The 18,514-nt window shown below is 46.7% G+C and overlaps 1 protein-coding gene across 3 annotated transcripts in view; it reads right to left on the bottom strand.

Annotated features, from left to right (window-relative positions):
* Positions 1-17,680, bottom strand: part of LOC138667024 (gastrula zinc finger protein XlCGF26.1-like) — a 55,725-nt gene extending 38,045 nt beyond the window's left edge. For 2 of the 3 annotated variants that reach the window (XM_069755269.1, XM_069755270.1), the window contains exon 1: positions 17,635-17,680. The gene's annotated coding sequence lies outside the window, so the exon portion shown is untranslated. Of the gene's footprint in view, positions 1-280; positions 781-17,634 lie in introns of those variants that run through there. The other variant, XM_069755267.1, reaches the window with a different exon arrangement.
* Between the last annotated feature and the right edge of the window lie 834 nt (positions 17,681-18,514).

Here is an 18,514-nt window from a genome sequence, read left to right as displayed (position 1 = left end):
TTTGGATACTTCTGGCCACATTCTAACTAGACGTGTCCGGCCTCAGTCAATTCATTTTCATTGAATGAGGCCACACATGTCTAGTCAGCACGTGACCGCATGTATGTAAATCACCAACATCAGAGAATTATGATAGCAGTGTGCACTGTGAGAATTCAGAAGTCTGCAGTCACATAGTATGACTGCAGACTCATCACAACCTTGGACATCCCCTTTAATGTTCCTAACAAATAAAAATGAGAATTAGTATCACAAAAAAAACACATTTACATCCAGGTACCTGATAGATGACGTTGTTTGTGGAGTCGCCTCTTTCTTTTCATCTTCACCTTGTCCAGATGCCATGATGACTCTTCTCATCCACCGGCAGAGCTCGTTTCTGCAGACTTCCATCTTCTCCTGTCTTCTGCAGCACATCTCGACACAACACCCTTAAAGACAGCAGTGTTATTATAATGCTCCGGAATAACAATATCTGCCCTAGGCTGAGCCCCTGAGTAAATAATTGCCCCTCACTTTATTCCCAGCACATAATATGACCCTCACTGTCCCTCTTATGGTACATGCCATCCACACTACCCTCTCTCTCTTTTCCATACTTCACACTGCCTTCTCATACGGTGTCCCTCATAGAGAGCCCAGTCTCTCTACTGTGCCCCTTCATTACACTCCTCCTACTTGGCATACTGTCTCCTCCTGGCTGTTACCCTCACACTACTCAGTATCTATTATGTGTCCACTCACACTTTCATCCCCCCATACTGTCTGCACACATTTCTAATAGCCTCCTCCTGTACATCCCCCCCTGCTAACATACCCCTTTGCTCTCTCCATATTTCCTCCTCACACATTCCCCCGACTCCCCATACTGTCCTCACACATCCCATCACCGTTGCTCCCAGTACTGTCAGCACACATTTTTCCCCTCGCTACTGTGTCCACCCCCATCTCCCCACTCACCCCCACAGAATATATCCACTGCCCTTCCGATAGAATAAATCCATCCCCTTCCACAGAATAAATGCACCCTGCCCCACACATGCTAAATAAATTCCAGCCCCCCCCACGTACACACTGAATAAATCCCCCCCCACACACTGAATAAATCCCCCCCACACACTGAATAAATCCCCCCCACACACTGAATAAATCCCCCCAAACACACTGAATAAATCCCCCCCAAACACACTGAATAAATCCCCCCCACACTTAATAAATCCCCCCCACACACTGAATAAATCCCCCCCACACACTGAATAAATCCCCCCACACTTAATAAATCCCCCCACACACTTAATAAATCCCCCCACACACTTAATAAATCCCCCCACACACTTAATAAATCCCCCCACACACTTAATAAATCCCCCCACATACTCCCCATAAACCCACCCCACGCTGAATCTTCGGTGTCTTCAGCTCCACAGCACAGGAGCACTTACCACCAAGTGTCTTTTGTCTCCTGCGCGCCGGATAGTGAAGTCAGCAGCGTGATCACATGACTTGATCACGCTGCTGGCGTCGCTCTGACCCAGCGGTCAGAGCCTCAATTGTACTCGCAGCTGGTAGATGTCTGCGAGTACAATTGATCTCCGGGAGCCGGCGCGCTGCAGCTTCTCTGTGCCGGCTGTCAGCTTGACAGTCGGCACAGAGAACAGCTGACTCCCGTTCCCCGCGGCACACCCGACCATGTGTCGTGGCACACTAGTGTGCCGCGGCACACTGGTTGAAAAACACTGCACTACATTACTACTCCCATAGAAGTGGTCAGAGCAGAGACACCTACTACACTACTGCTGGCATAGAAGTGGACAGAGTGGTGTCACACATTACTCTACTGCTCCCTTAGAAATGTGTGGCCTCGCCCTGTCTACTTCTATAGGAACACTGGTTAAAGTAATGGGCAACAGATACACAGCTCTGGAGCATTAGATACATGGCTCTGGGCAGTATCACCAGGAGAGTACACAGAAATCATAGGCCCCACAGCAGAAGTTCTAATTGCCCCTCTCCCCCAAAAATTAATATTCAGCGCTATCACAAAAGAGCATATCCCATAACTTTGCAGCCCTTACAAACTAATTTTTGTACTATTAAACCCCATAAATTCCATATATTGTCCTCCATGTAGTACATTGGGCCCAAAATTCCCCTCCATCTAGCACAAAGGGCCCCAAATTGCCTTCGATATATTATAATGGGCCCCACGTAGTGCATCATACAGTATAATAGCTCCACAAAGGGCACCATACAGTATAATGTGCCCCACATATTGCTCAATACAGACTAATGGCCCCACATAGTGCTCAATACAAAATAATGACTCCACATAGTGCTTAATAGAGTATAATAAGCCCCACATAGTGTGCAATACAGTGTAATATGCTCCAAATAGTTATCCATATGGTATAATAGCCCCACATAGTGCTTCCGGGGCAGCACGATGGCTCAATGGTTAGCACTGCAGCCTTGCAGCGCTGGAGTCCTGGGTTCAAATCCCACCAAGGACAACATCTGCAAGGAGTTTGTATGTTCTCCACGTGTTTGCGTGGGTTTCCTCCGGGCACTCCGGTTTCCTCCCACATTCCAAAGACAAATTGATAGGGAATTTAGATTGTGAGCCCCATCAGGGACAGCAATAATAATGTGTGCAAACTGTAAACCGCTGCAGAATATGTTAGCTCTATATAAAAATAAAGATTATTATTAAATAAAGATTATTATTACATACAGCATAATAGCCCCACCCGATGCTCCATAGAGCATAATGCCACACATAGTGGACCATACAGTACAATGGCCCCACATAGTGCTCCATACAGTATAATGGCCCCACATGGTGCTCAATGCAGTATAATGTGTCCCACATAGTACTCCAAACACTATAATGGACTGACATGGTGCTCAATATACTATAATGCACCCCACATAGTGCTCCATACAGTATAATGGCCTCACATAGCGCCCAAAACAGTATAATGTGCCCCATATAGTGCACTATACAGTATAATGGCCCCACATAGTGTACCATACAGTATAATGGGCACCACATAGTGATCTATACAGTATAATGACCTCACATAGTCACATAGATAAACCTGCAACACCGTTGGGTACTCGGAACCGGGTCAGATGGTTCTTAAAGGGGTGGTCACGGCAGCAGTGACCCGGTCCGTGGCCCTGGGCGCGCAATTAAAAGGGATGAGGGAATGTTTGTAGGGGATTGCTCGTGACGCCACCTGTGGTATTTGGCTATAGATGGCCGACGCTGCTTAAAAGGACCGCTGGGACTGATGGTGATGCAGCTGGGATGGTTCTGCTCCCCACAGGTGGAGGGGAGCCCCAGGGCTACCAAAACAGTCTATGAGAGGTTGTGGACTTTGGGGTGCAGGAATGCTTGGAGGACACAAGGACTGTAGTTTCTTTACCTTTAATTGTAGGTGCAGTCGGGAGCACAGGTACAGGTGGTATTGGAGATCTGGGCAGCCTGGAAGCAGTTCAGAATCCCCCTAGCCAGGTGGGGTTGGAAGCCTCCCTACTGCGCTGTTCTTTATTTTCTTGTTGCCTCAAGCTCTCTTCAAGTCCCTCTCTCAGTCTGTCCTTTAAGGGTATGTGAACACGTTGCGGATTCCATTGTGGATTTTCTGTGGATTTTGTGCGGAATTCGCCTGCGTTTTTACACCTGCGGATTCCTATTATGGAATAGGTGTAAAACGCTGCAGAATCAGCACATAGAATTGACATGCTGCAGAAAATAAACCGCTGCGTTTCTGCTGGTTTACATGGTACTGTACACCGCATGGAAAACTGCTGCAGATCCGCAGGGCCAAATCTGCTGCGGATCCACAGCCAAATCCGCAACGTGTGCACATACCCTAAGTGGAACACTACCAGCATGGCAGGCAGCTCGAGCCTTTTCCTGATGTCACTCTCTCGTGGTGACTCCGGGCTCTCTGGTTTGCTGCTGTGCCTTTGGGCATCAGATGTGGCCAGGAGACCTGCAATCTCCTGTTCTCCAGATTCAGCTGCTGGGCATGCAGTTCCCACACAACTACGAACTCCGGTGTCCGGTCTCTTGCGCTCAGTCCTGGGGTGAGCTCAGTCGCAGCTCCTATCTCCAGCTTCTACTCACTTGCTTCCTCTTCCTTTACTGTCTCTGACTTACTGACTAACCCCACCTCCAGACCAGAACTTATAGGGAAGTTCCCCTGAAACCGGGTTTAGAGCTCCCCCTTCTGGTCTGGAGTCAGGAAAGGTGTTGTATGCCAGTGTTACCTGTTAAGGGGATCCCTTCTTGCTTCCAAGCATGACATTACCCCCTGTGAGGGAGGCATTGCCACTGTGGCATCTGGACTCCTGTGGTGCCACACACCGCTCTGCTGTCACTTTGCAGTGATATAGCAGAACTGTGTTCAGAGCACATCAGATTATTTCTCTGCTGTGCTCTGAACACAGCAGTGATCTGCAGCCTTGCATTGTACTACTTATGTCAGGCTGCTATCACTGCTCCCCACTGCCGACACTTACCACATCCAGGACCTCCACTCCCTACATCTCCAGTCATCACTCCCAGCCCGGCAGCTCCTGTCAACGGTCGGCTTGTGCTCAGCACTAAACAGTGACAGGGGGAAAGTGTAGCCCACAGCATACACTGTGGGCTTCACAAAAATGGTGCCGATCTCTTCCAACAGCTGTGACCTAGACAGCCCAGCAGGCATTCCCAGGTCACAGCAGGAGGTAGCCATTGTTGTAGGACAGTGTTTTTCAACCAGTGTGCCGCGGCACATGGTCGGGTGTGCCGCGGGGAACGGGAGTCAGCTGTTCTCTGTGCCGACTGTCAAGCTGACAGCCGGCACAGAGAAGCTGCAGCGCGCCGGCTCCCGGAGATCAATTGTACTCGCAGACATCTACCAGCTGCGAGTACAATTGAGGCTCTGACCGCTGGGTCAGAGCGACGCCAGCAGCGTGATCAAGTCATGTGATCACGCTGCTGACGTCACTATCCGGCGCGCAGGAGACAAAAGACACTTGGTGGTAAGTGCTCCTGTGCTGTGGAGCTGAAGACACCGAAGATTCAGCGTGGGGTGGGTTTATGGGGAGTATGTGGGGGGATTTATTAAGTGTGTGGGGGGATTTATTAAGTGTGTTGGGGGATTTATTAAGTGTGGGGGGATTTATTCAGTGTGTGGGGGGGATTTATTCAGTGTGTGGGGGGGATTTATTCAGTGTGTTTGGGGGGATTTATTCAGTGTGTGTGGGGGATTTATTCAGTGTGTTTGGGGGGGATTTATTAAGTGTGGGGGGATTTATTAAGTGTGGGGGGATTTATTCAGTGTATTTGGGGGGGATTTATTCAGTGTGTTTGGGGGGATTTATTCAGTGTGTGGGGGGGATTTATTCAGTGTGTGGGGGGGATTTATTCAGTGTGTGGGGGGGATTTATTCAGTGTGTACGTGGGGGGGGCTGGAATTTATTTAGCATGTGTGGGGCAGGGTGCATTTATTCTGTGGAAGGGGATGGATTTATTCTATCGGAAGGGCAGTGGATATATTCTGTGGGGGTGAGTGGGGAGATGGGGGTGGACACAGTAGCGAGGGGAAAAATGTGTGCTGACAGTATTGGGAGCAACGGTGATGGGATGTGTGAGGACAGTATGGGGAGTCGGGGGAATGTGTGAGGAGGAAATATGGAGAGAGCAAAGGGGTATGTTAGCAGGGGGGGATGTACAGGAGGAGGCTATTAGAAATGTGTGCAGACAGTATGGGGGGATGAAAGTGTGAGTGGACTCATAATAGATACTGAGTAGTGTGAGGGTAACAGCCAGGAGGAGACAGTATGCCAAGTAGGAGGAGTGTAATGAAGGGGCACAGTAGAGAGACTGGGCTCTCTATGAGGGACACCGTATGAGAAGGCAGTGTGAAGTATGGAAAAGAGAGAGAGGGTAGTGTGGATGGCATGTACCATAAGAGGGACAGTGAGGGTCATATTATGTGCTGGGAATAAAGTGAGGGGCAATTATTTACTCAGGGGCTCAGCCTAGGGCAGATATTGTTATTCCGGAGCATTATAATAACACTGCTGTCTTTAAGGGTGTTGTGTCGAGATGTGCTGCAGAAGACAGGAGAAGATGGAAGTCTGCAGAAACGAGCTCTGCCGGTGGATGAGAAGAGTCATCATGGCATCTGGACAAGGTGAAGATGAAAAGAAAGAGGCGACTCCACAAACAACGTCATCTATCAGGTACCTGGATGTAAATGTGTTTTTTTTGTGATACTAATTCTCATTTTTATTTGTTAGGAACATTAAAGGGGATGTCCAAGGTTGTGATGAGTCTGCAGTCATACTATGTGACTGCAGACTTCTGAATTCTCACAGTGCACACTGCTATCATAATTCTCTGATGTTGGTGATTTACATACATGCGGTCACGTGCTGACTAGACATGTGTGGCCTCATTCAATGAAAATGAATTGACTGAGGCCGGACACGTCTAGTTAGAATGTGGCCAGAAGTATCCAAATCACATACTTGTGCTGTCATGACCTGTTGTGAATTCTGTGGCTGAATTCACTCCTGTGGTCACAAGTGGTACTGCAGCTTCTGAGCTTCCTCCCTCAGGTGTTCTGGTGAGCTCGTTAACTGCTTCATTACTTAACTCCGCCTGATGCTGCTATCCTTGCTCCTTGTCAATGTTTCAGTGTTGGATCTGAGCTTCTCCTGATTGTTCCTGTGACCTGCTGCTTTGTATAGCTAAGTGCTTTTTGCTTTTTTGTTGCTTTTTTTCTGTCCAGCTTGTCTTTTGTTTTGCTGGAAGCTCTGAGACGCAAAGGGTGTACCGCCGTGCCGTTAGTTCGGCACGGTGGGTTTTTTTTTTGCCCCCTTTGCGTGGTTTTGCTTTAGGGTTTTTTGTAGACTGCAAAGTTCGCTTTACTGTCCTCGCTCTGTCCTAGAATATCGGGCCCCACTTTGCTGAATCTATTTCATCCCTACGTTTTGTCTTTTCATCTTACTCACAGTCATTATATGGGGGGCTGCCTTTTCCTTTGGGGAATTTCTCTGGGGCAAGTCAGGCCTATTTTTCTATCTTCAGGCTAGCTAGTTTCTTAGGCTGTGCCGAGTTGCCTAGGTAGTTGTTAGGCGCAATCCACAGCCGCTTTTAGTTGTGTTTAGGATAGGATCAGGTGTGCAGTCTACAGAGTTTCCACGTCTCAGAGCTCGTTCTTGTATTTTTGGGTATTTGTCAGATCACTGTGTGCGCTCTGATCGCTAAGCACACTGTGTTTCTGGATTGCCTTCATAACACCTGTCATTAGCAAACATAACAGTACAAGGAGCCAAACTAATGATTCTCAATAGAGGGAAAGAAAAAGTTCTGACATCATTTTTTTTTTTTTTTTCCTGCTCTGTGTTCACTTTTTTTTTTTCCCCTAGACATTTGGGTGATTCTGGACACAGGTGTGGACATGGATATTCAGGGTCTGTGCTCTTCAATGGATAATCTCGTTATAAATGTACAAAAAATTCAAGATACTATTGATCAGAAATCTATGTTAGAACCAAGAATTCCTATTCCTGATTTGTTTTTTGGAGATAGAACTAAGTTTCTTAATTTCAAAAATAATTGTAAGCTATTTCTGGCCTTGAAACCTCATTCTTCTGGTAATCCTATTCAACAGGTTTTGATTATTATTTCTTTTTTGCGCGGCGACCCTCAAGACTGGGCATTTTCTCTTGCGCCAGGAGACCCTGCATTGAGTAGTGTCGATGCGTTTTTCCTGGCGCTCGGATTGCTGTACGATGAGCCTAATTCAGTGGATCAGGCTGAGAAAAATTTGCTGGCTTTGTGCCAGGGTCAGGATGATATAGAAGTATATTGTCAGAAATTTAGGAAATGGTCAGTACTCACTCAGTGGAATGAATCTGCGCTGGCAGCTTTGTTCAGAAAGGGTCTCTCTGAGGCTCTTAAGGATGTCATGGTGGGATTTCCTATGCCTGCTGGTTTGAATGAGTCTTTGTCTTTGGCCATTCAGATCGGTCGACGCTTGCGCGAGCGTAAATCTGTGCACCATTTGGCGGTACTGCCTGAGGTTAAACCTGAGCCTATGCAGTGCGATAGGACTATGACTAGAGTTGAACGGCAGGAATACAGACGTCTGAATGGTCTGTGTTTCTACTGTGGTGATTCCACTCATGCTATTTCTGATTGTCCTAAGCGCACTAAGCGGTCCGCTAGGTCTGCCGTCATTGGTACTGTACAGTCCAAATTCCTTCTGTCCATTACCTTGATATGCTCTTTGTCGTCGTTTTCTGTCATGGCGTTTGTGGATTCGGGCGCTGCCCTGAATCTGATGGATTTGGATTATGCTAAACGTTGTGGGTTTTTCTTGGAGCCTTTGCGGTGTCCTATTCCATTGAGAGGAATTGATGCTACACCTTTGGCCAAGAATAAACCTCAATACTGGGCCCAGCTGACCATGTGCATGGCTCCTGCACATCAGGAAGTTATTCGCTTTCTGGTGTTGCATAATCTGCATGATGTGGTCGTGTTGGGGTTGCCATGGCTACAAACCCATAATCCAGTATTGGATTGGAATTCCATGTCGGTATCCAGCTGGGGTTGTCAGGGGGTACATGGTGATGTTCCATTTTTGTCGATTTCGTCATCCACCCCTTCTGAGGTCCCAGAGTTCTTGTCTGATTATCAGGATGTATTTGAAGAGCCCAAGTCCGATGCTCTACCTCCGCATAGGGATTGTGATTGTGCTATCAATTTGATTCCTGGTAGTAAATTCCCTAAAGGTCGATTATTTAATTTATCCGTGCCCGAACACGCCGCTATGCGCAGTTATGTGAAGGAATCCCTGGAGAAGGGACATATTCGCCCATCGTCATCACCACTGGGAGCAGGGTTCTTCTTTGTAGCCAAGAAGGATGGTTCGCTGAGACCGTGTATTGATTACCGCCTTCTTAATAAGATCACTGTTAAATTTCAGTATCCCTTGCCATTGTTATCTGACTTGTTTGCTCGGATTAAGGGGGCTAGTTGGTTCACTAAGATAGATCTTCGTGGTGCGTATAATCTGGTGAGAATCAGGCAAGGAGATGAATGGAAAACTGCATTCAATACGCCCGAGGGTCATTTTGAGTATCTAGTGATGCCGTTCGGACTTGCCAATGCTCCATCTGTGTTTCAGTCTTTTATGCATGACATCTTCCGTGAGTATCTGGATAAATTCCTGATTGTTTACTTGGATGACATTTTGATCTTCTCAGATGATTGGGAGTCTCATGTGAAGCAGGTCAGAATGGTTTTTCAGGTCCTGCGTGCTAACTCTTTGTTTGTGAAGGGATCAAAGTGTCTCTTCGGTGTGCAGAAAGTTTCATTTTTGGGGTTCATCTTTACCCCTTCTACTATCGAGATGGATCCAGATAAGGTCCAAGCCATCCAGGATTGGATTCAGCCGACATCTCTGAAAAGTCTGCAAAAGTTCCTGGGCTTTGCTAATTTTTATCGTCGCTTCATCTGTAATTTTTCTAGCATTGCCAAACCATTGACCGATTTGACCAAGAAGGGTGCTGATTTGGTTAATTGGTCTTCTGCTGCTGTGGAAGCTTTTCAGGAGTTGAAGCGTCGTTTTTGTTCTGCCCCTGTGTTGTGTCAACCAGATGTTTCTCTTCCGTTCCAGGTCGAGGTTGATGCTTCTGAGATTGGAGCAGGGGCGGTTTTGTCACAGAGAGGTTCTGATTGCTCAGTGATGAAACCATGTGCTTTCTTTTCCAGGAAGTTTTCGCCCGCTGAGCGTAATTATGATGTGGGCAATCGAGAGTTTCTGACCATGAAGTGGGCATTCGAGGAGTGGCGTCATTGGCTTGAAGGAGCTAAGCATCGCGTGGTGGTATTGACTGATCATAAGAACTTGACTTATCTCGAGTCTGCCAAGCGCTTGAATCCTAGACAGGCCCGTTGGTCGTTATTTTTTGCCCGCTTCGACTTTGTGATTTCGTACCTTCCGGGCTCTAAAAATGTGAAGGCGGATGCTCTGTCTAGGAGTTTTGTGCCCGACTCTCCGGGTTTATCTGAGCCAGCGGGTATCCTCAAGGAAGGAGTCATTGTGTCTGCCATCTCCCCTGATTTGCGGCGGGTGCTGCAAAAATTTCAGGCGAATAAACCTGATCGTTGTCCAGCAGAGAAACTGTTCGTCCCTGATAGGTGGACTAATAAACTTATCTCTGAACTTCATTGTTCGGTGTTGGCTGGTCATCCTGGAATCTTTGGTACCAGAGAGTTAGTGGCTAGATCCTTCTGGTGGCCATCTCTGTCACGGGATGTACGTACTTTTGTGCAGTCCTGTGGGATTTGTGCTAGGGCTAAGCCCTGCTGTTCTCGTGCCAGTGGGTTGCTTTTGCCCTTGCTGGTCCCAAAGAGGCCTTGGACACATATTTCGATGGATTTCATTTCTGACCTTCCCGTTTCTCAAAAGATGTCAGTCATTTGAGTGGTCTGTGATCGCTTTTCTAAAATGGTCCATCTGGTGCCCTTGGCTAAATTGCCTTCCTCCTCTGATTTGGTACCTTTGTTCTTTCAGCATGTGGTTCGGTTGCATGGCATTCCTGAGAATATTGTTTCTGACAGAGGTTCCCAGTTTGTTTCAAGGTTTTGGCGAGCCTTTTGTGGTAGGATGGGCATTGACCTATCCTTTTCCTCGGCTTTCCATCCTCAGACTAATGGCCAGACCGAACGAACCAATCAGACCTTGGAAACATATTTGAGATGTTTTGTTTCTGCAGACCAGGATGATTGGGTGTCCTTTTTGCCGTTGGCTGAGTTCGCCCTTAATAATCGGGCCAGCTCGGCTACCTTGGTTTCTCCATTTTTTTGCAATTCTGGGTTCCATCCTCATTTCTCTTCAGGACAGGTTGAGTCTTCGGACTGTCCTGGTGTGGATTCTGTGGTGGATAGGTTGCAGCAGATCTGGACTCAGGTAGTGGACAATTTGATCTTGTCCCAGGAGAAAGCTCAACTTTTCGCTAATCGCAGACGCCGTGTGGGTCCCCGACTTCGTGTTGGGGATCTGGTTTGGTTATCTTCTCGTCATATTCCTATGAAGGTTTCCTCTCCTAAATTTAAACCTCGTTTTATTGGTCCGTATAGGATTTCTGAGGTTCTCAATCCTGTGTCTTTTCGTTTGACCCTCCCAGACTCCTTTTCCATACATAATGTATTCCATAGGTCGTTGTTGCGGAGATACGTGGCACCTATGGTTCCATCTGTTGAGCCTCCTGCCCCGGTTTTGGTGGAGGGGGAATTGGAGTATATTGTGGAGTAGATTTTGGATTCTCGTGTTTCTAGACGGAAACTCCAGTATCTGGTTAAATGGAAGGGTTATGCTCAGGAAGATAATTCCTGGGTTTTTGCCTCTGATGTTCATGCTTCCGATCTTGTTCGTGCCTTTCATGCGGCTCATCCTGGTCGGCCTGGGGGCTCTGGTGAGGGTTCGGTGACCCCTCCTCAAGGGGGGGGGTACTGTTGTGAATTCTGTGGCTGAATTCACTCCTGTGGTCACAAGTGGTACTGCAGCTTCTGAGCTTCCTCCCTCAGGTGTTCTGGTGAGCTCGTTAACTGCTTCATTACTTAACTCCGCCTGATGCTGCTATCCTTGCTCCTTGTCAATGTTTCAGTGTTGGATCTGAGCTTCTCCTGATTGTTCCTGTGACCTGCTGCTTTATATAGCTAAGTGCTTTTTGCTTTTTTGTTGCTTTTTTTCTGTCCAGCTTGTCTTTTGTTTTGCTGGAAGCTCTGAGACGCAAAGGGTGTACCGCCGTGCCGTTAGTTCGGCACGGTGGTTTTTTTTTTTGCCCCCTTTGCGTGGTTTTGCTTTAGGGTTTTTTGTAGACTGCAAAGTTCGCTTTACTGTCCTCGCTCTGTCCTAGAATATCGGGCCCCACTTTGCTGAATCTATTTCATCCCTACGTTTTGTCTTTTCATCTTACTCACAGTCCTTATATGGGGGGCTGCCTTTTCCTTTGGGGAATTTCTCTGGGGCAAGTCAGGCCTATTTTTCTATCTTCAGGCTAGCTAGTTTCTTAGGCTGTGCCGAGTTGCCTAGGTAGTTGTTAGGCGCAATCCACAGCCGCTTTTAGTTGTGTTTAGGATAGGATCAGGTGTGCAGTCTACAGAGTTTCCACGTCTCAGAGCTCGTTCTTGTATTTTTGGGTATTTGTCAGATCACTGTGTGCGCTCTGATCGCTAAGCACACTGTGTTTCTGGATTGCCTTCATAACACCTGTCATTAGCAAACATAACAATGACCGTCCACTCTGGCCACCGGCAAGGTAGAATCCTGAAAGTGTGCAGTGCTTGCGCTGTGAGAATTCAGAAGCCTGCAGTCACATAGAATGACTGCAGACTTTCATCTCAAACCTGGACGCACCATTTTGTGCCATTTTGGTTGGTGGTGTGCCTCGGGATTTTTTAAGTATAAAAAGTGTGCCGCGGCTCAAAAAAGGTTGAAAATCACTGTTGTAGGAGATGCGGTCGGACAGTGATAGCAGACTCCTATGTACAAGGTCTGTCAAATTTGAAGTGTGTAAGTAAAGAAACACAACAGCAGATGTAAACAGCAGCCACCAGACGTTGAATAAAAATAATGAAAAACCCCAATTTAAACAGTGAATTTAATTTTGTATTAGGCTAGGGTCACACTAGCGATGAATACGGACGAGTGCTATGTGATAAAACGAGTATTCATCTATGGGGCAGCACCCATCAGATTTTTTTGTCTCTGCCATTTTCAACTTGTGAGTGAAATTGCAGCATGCTGCGATTGTCACAGAGACTCAGCTGAGTCTCTGCTCATTTGCACCCATATACTGTAAGCCAAGAGTCAGTAGCATATCGCATCCAATGCTCTCGCATCGGATGCCGTACGCTCATCAGACCCCGGCCTTAAAGAGAGCCTCCTCCATTATATTTGAGGTCACTGACAGAGATAGAGCCTCCTCCATTATATCTCAGGTCACTGACAGAGATAGAGCCTCCTCCATTATATCTGAGGTCACTGACATAGAGCCTCCTCCATTATATCTGAGGTCACTGACAGAGATGGAGCCTCCTCCATTATATCTGAAGTCACTGACAGAGATGGAGCCTCCTCCATTATATCTGAGGTCACTGACAAAGATGGAGTCTCCTCCATTATATCTGAGGTCACTGACAGAGATGGAGCCTCCTCCATTATATCTGAGGTCACTGACAGAGATAGAGCCTCCTCCACTATATCTGAGGTCACTGACAGAGATAGAGCCTCCTCCACTATATCTGAGGTCACTGACAGAGATAGAGCCTCCTCCACTATATCTGAGGTCACTGACAGAGATAGAGCCTCCTCCATTGTATCTGAGGTCACTGACAGAGATAGAGCCTCCTCCATTATATCTGAGGTCACTGACAGAGATGGAGCCTCCTCCATTATATCTGAGGTCACTGACAGAGATGGAGCCTCATCCATTATATCTGAGGTCACTGACAGAGATAGAGCCTCCTCCATTATATCTGAGGTCACTGACAGAGATAGAGCCTCCTCCATTATATCTGAGGTCACTGACAGAGATAGAGCCTCCTCCATTATATCTGAGGTCACAGACAGAGATAGAGCCTCCTCCATTATATCTGAAATCACTGACAGAGATAGAGCCTCCTCCATTACATCTGAGGTCACTGACAGAGATAGAGCCTCCTCCATTATATCTGAAATCACTGACAGAGATAGAGCCTCCTCCATTATATCTGAGGTCACTGACAGAGATAGAGCCTCCTCCATTATATCTGAGGTCACTGACAGAGATAGAGCCTCCTCCATTATATCTGAGGTCACTGACAGAGATAGAGCCTCCTCCATTATATCTGAAATCACTGACAGAGATAGAGCCTCCTCCATTACATCTGAGGTCACTGACAGAGATAGAGCCTCCTCCATTATATCGGAGGTCACTGACAGAGATAGAGCCTCCTCCATTATATCTGAGGTCACTGACAGAGATAGAGCCTCCTCCATTATATCTGAGGTCACTGACAGAGATAGAGCCTCCTCCATTAGATCTGAGGTCACTGACAGAGATAGAGCCTCCTCCATTATATCTGAGGTCACTGACAGAGATAGAGCCTCCTCCATTATATCTGAAATCACTGACAGAGATAGAGCCTCCTCCATTACATCTGAGGTCACTGACAGAGATAGAGCCTCCTCCATTATATCTGAAATCACTGACAGAGATAGAGCCTCCTCCATTACATCTGAGGTCACTGACAGAGATAGAGCCTCCTCCATTACATCTGAGGTCACTGACAGAGATAGAGCCTCCTCCATTACATCTGAGGTCACTGACAGAGATAGAGCCTCCTCCATTATATCGGAGGTCACTGACAGAGATAGAGCCTCCTCCATTATATCTGAGGTCACTGACAGAGATAGAGCCTCCTCCATTGTATCTGAGGTCACTGACAGAGATAGAGCCTCCTCCATTATATCGGAGGTCACTGACAGAGATAGAGCCTCCTCCATTATATCTGAGGTCACTGACAGAGATAGAGCCTCCTCCATTGTATCTGAGGTCACTGACAGAGATAGAGCCTCCTCCATTATATCGGAGGTCACTGACAGAGATAGAGCCTCCTCCACTATATCTGAGGTCACTGACAGAGATAGAGCCTCCTCCATTATATCTGAGGTCACTGACAGAGATAGAGCCTCCTCCATTGTATCTGAGGTCACTGACAGAGATAGAGCCTCCTCCATTGTATCTGAGGTCACTGACAGAGATAGAGCCTCCTCCATTGTATCTGAGGTCACTGACAGAGATAGAGCCTCCTCCATTATATCTGAGGTCACTGACAGAGATGGAGCCTCCTCCATTATATCTGAGGTCACTGACAAGATAGAGCCTCTTGCATTATATCTGAGGTCACTGACAGAGACGGAGCCTCCTCCATTATATCTGAGGTCACTGACAGAGACGGAGCCTCCTCCATTATATCTGAGGTCACTGACAGAGATAGAGTTTCCTCCATTATTTCCAAGGTCAATGACAGGTATAGAGCCTCCTGAATTATATCTGAAGACTTCAGTAGCTGACAGATATTGAGCCACATCCATTTTATCAGAGGAACACTGAGAAAGACACACTCTTCTATGTCATCTGAGGTACACAGTAAGGGAAAAGTCAGATGGCCGTATAATTAAGATGAGCATCACAATGCAATGCTCAGACTGGTCAACTGCTCTCCCGACCTGAGTGTGACACCATTTATTTCTATGCAGTTATTACGGTCGGATCGGGAGAGCCAACGGACAGTCTAAGCTTCTCATCTGAATTATACGGCCATCTGACTCTTCCGTAAGATAGCGCCTCTCACTGTCTGTGGTCTCTTGGTATATGAGGGTGAATTTCAGTCAGGAGAGCCATGGCTGGCCTGGTGCATTGTGGACCACAGTTGCAACACAAAACATAGATGTGTGTAACTGAGCCAGGCCAGGTTCACATTTCCGGAGGGCAGAGCTGCGGAGGGTGGCGTACTTCCTCTGTTAAGCCTCACCCACTGCCGCACTTCTTCAATTCAGCTCCGCCTACATCAGCATGCGTCCTACATACCCTATCTTTAACATTGGGTACGGAGGCCATGCAAATGAATGTGGATGCGTCTGCATGCGTCGTTTTGACGCTGCGCTGAACACAACAATGTTGCATTTTGTAGCGGTCGGCGCCGCGTCAAAATGATGCATGTGGACGCCTCCGCATGGCCTGCGATGTTAAAGATAGGGTACGCAGGACGCATGCTGACTTAGGCGGGGCTTAATGGAAGAGGTGCGGGAGTGGGCAGGGCTTAACGGAGGAAGTACGCAACCCTCCGCACCTCTGCCCTTCGCAAATGTAAACTTTGCCTTAGACATCTGCTTTTTGCATAACTTGTTACACCTGTTTTTCATGAATAACAGTCGTGCTTATAATAGTGAATGGGGCTGTTCACATGTCCTTGTAAATTCGAGGAGAAATGTCAATATTGATTTGAGTGTCTTATCAAAATCGTCAGTGAGTCCATGAAAACAACTGGACAGCACTTTGATGCCATCAGAATGCCGTCTATTTTTCACTGACTGCTAGATTTGAACCTGTAGAGATTTTTTTTTGGTTTCCTCTCTGAGAAAAAAAACAATGAAACTCGGACCACACTCTGGTGGTAACAACTGTCACATTGATTTACTTTTTTGAGGTTGGCTGCACATCTTTACATATTAGTCATAATGATCACACAGGCATGGTGGCTCAGTGGTTAGTCTTGTTGCTTTGGTTAGCATTGGTGGCTCAGGGGTTAGGATTTTTTTTTTTTTTACACACAGATGGGACCCTGACTTACAATCCCACCAAGGATCCCCACAAACGAAACATCTGCAAAGAGTTTCTTTGTTCTCCCCATTCTCTTTTGGGTACTATGATTTCTCCCACACTCAGAAGACACACTGATAGATTGTGAGCTCAATGGGTAAAGTGATGATAATGTCTTGAAATCACTATGGAAATTAAAGGCGAAATATAAGTGAGTAAAATAAATAATATTAAATCAAGATGAGCGCCGTACTAATAATTGACCATGGGATCCTGACGTAACAGCCATGATCAGAGACAGCTCCGATCTTGGCTTTTTTACTTCTTTGGTTAAGCAGAGAGAGGAGATAGTATCGTTTCACCCTTTGACGTCCCACAACATGTTTTAATAGTTTGCTGTGACAGCTGAGGGAATAACAAAAGTACCACAGAATGGTAACAACACAAATTACACAAAACAAAAATACAAGCAAAATACAGAGACATCAACAAAAATAAATAGATCTCTCTTCTGGAATTCTATGTATCCATGATGCTTTCATCAGCATGTGCAGAGAACAGCCGCTCACACAGCCACCATTCCTCCCCACCATCGTGGATCCAAGGTTACATTCTCAGATTTGGATTCTGTCGGGGAGGTCAGTGCCCCATCTTATATCATATGCACATGCATCCCCTTCCTGTGCTCCCTGCACCATATATCATCTATATCTGCGTCCCCCACCTGTGCCTCCTGCACTATCTGATGTCAGCGCAGTAGATACAATGTCACACTTTGTCACCTCATGGGCACGATCCGTACACCGAACAGAGTGGCGCCACTTGTAGATCTGCCGCGGACAGTCAGCAACTATAGTGGAGGGAGGGCAACCGCATGGAAGGTGTAGGGCAGTGTTCCTCAACTCCAGTCCTCAAGAGCCACCAACAGGTCATGTTTTCAGGATTTCCTTAGTATTGCACAGGTGATAATTGCATCACCTGCACAGGCAATAAGTCCATCACCTGTGCAATACTAAGGAAATCCTGAAAACATGACCTGTTGGTGGCTCTTGAGGACTGGAGTTGGGGAACACTGGTGTAGGGGGTGCTCTGTGGGGAAAGTACTGTGAGGGCAATATGTGTCCTGTGTTTCAATGTTCAAAGTAAAAAAGTTATGAATATTAGAATGTGGCAACGTAAATACATCTAAATGTTCTCGGTACTAGACAGGTTAATGTCCCCTGCGCCCAGTAATGGGGAATCTCCAGCACCTACCTCCACCTGCAGAGCCGCACACCACATATATGGCTGTTCTGTGCGCACAGGACCTGTGATGAGGTCACATAAGGGGAGGAGTCAGGGGTCACATGATCAGGTTTCTAGGCATATGCAGGACTCCGAATTCTCATAGGTACTGTGTGCCCAGAACAGCACATACAGGTGCTCCTCACCAAATTAGAATATCATCAAAAAGATCATTTATTTCAGTTCTTCAGTACAAAAAGTGAAACTCATATATTAGATAAAGTCATTACAAACAGAGTGATCTCTTTCAAGTGTTTATTTCTGTTAATGTTGATGATTCTGGCTTACAGCCAATGAAAATCACAATGTCATTATCTCAGTAAATTAGAATAATTAACAAAAATCACCTGCAAAGGCTTCCTAAGCATTTAGAAAGGTCCCTAAGGCCTCTTTCACACGTCAGTGTCTCCAGTACGTGTAATGACAGTTTTCTCACGTACCAGAGACACTGACACACATAGACCCATTCAAATGAATGGGGGTCTATGCACATGTCTCCGTGTTTTCGTGGTGCTGAAGCCGGCATTCATTCCTTCTCCCCAGCAGCGTTCACTGGAGAGAAGGAATGAAAAATCAAGGTTATTTTTTTTTTGTTTGTGTTAAAAATAAAGTTTGGGGTCACCTCCCGCCTTCCATCCCCTGTGGGCCCACCCGCTTGCCGAGAAATACTCACCCAGCTCCTGCGATGTATGCTCTCAGCGCCGGCAGCAGGTCCTGTGTGAGCGGTCACATGGTACCGCTCATTACAGTGATGAATATGCACATATTCATCACTGTAATGAGCGGTACCACGTGACCGCTCACAGCTTTAACACAAACAAACAAAAAAAAAAACCTTGATTTTTCATTC

Source organism: Ranitomeya imitator, chromosome 2 (assembly GCF_032444005.1).
Source record: "Ranitomeya imitator isolate aRanImi1 chromosome 2, aRanImi1.pri, whole genome shotgun sequence".
Taxonomy (NCBI): domain Eukaryota; kingdom Metazoa; phylum Chordata; class Amphibia; order Anura; family Dendrobatidae; genus Ranitomeya; species Ranitomeya imitator.
Note: the sequence above shows the minus strand (reverse complement) of the source record. Positions and strands in the feature narration are given on the sequence as shown.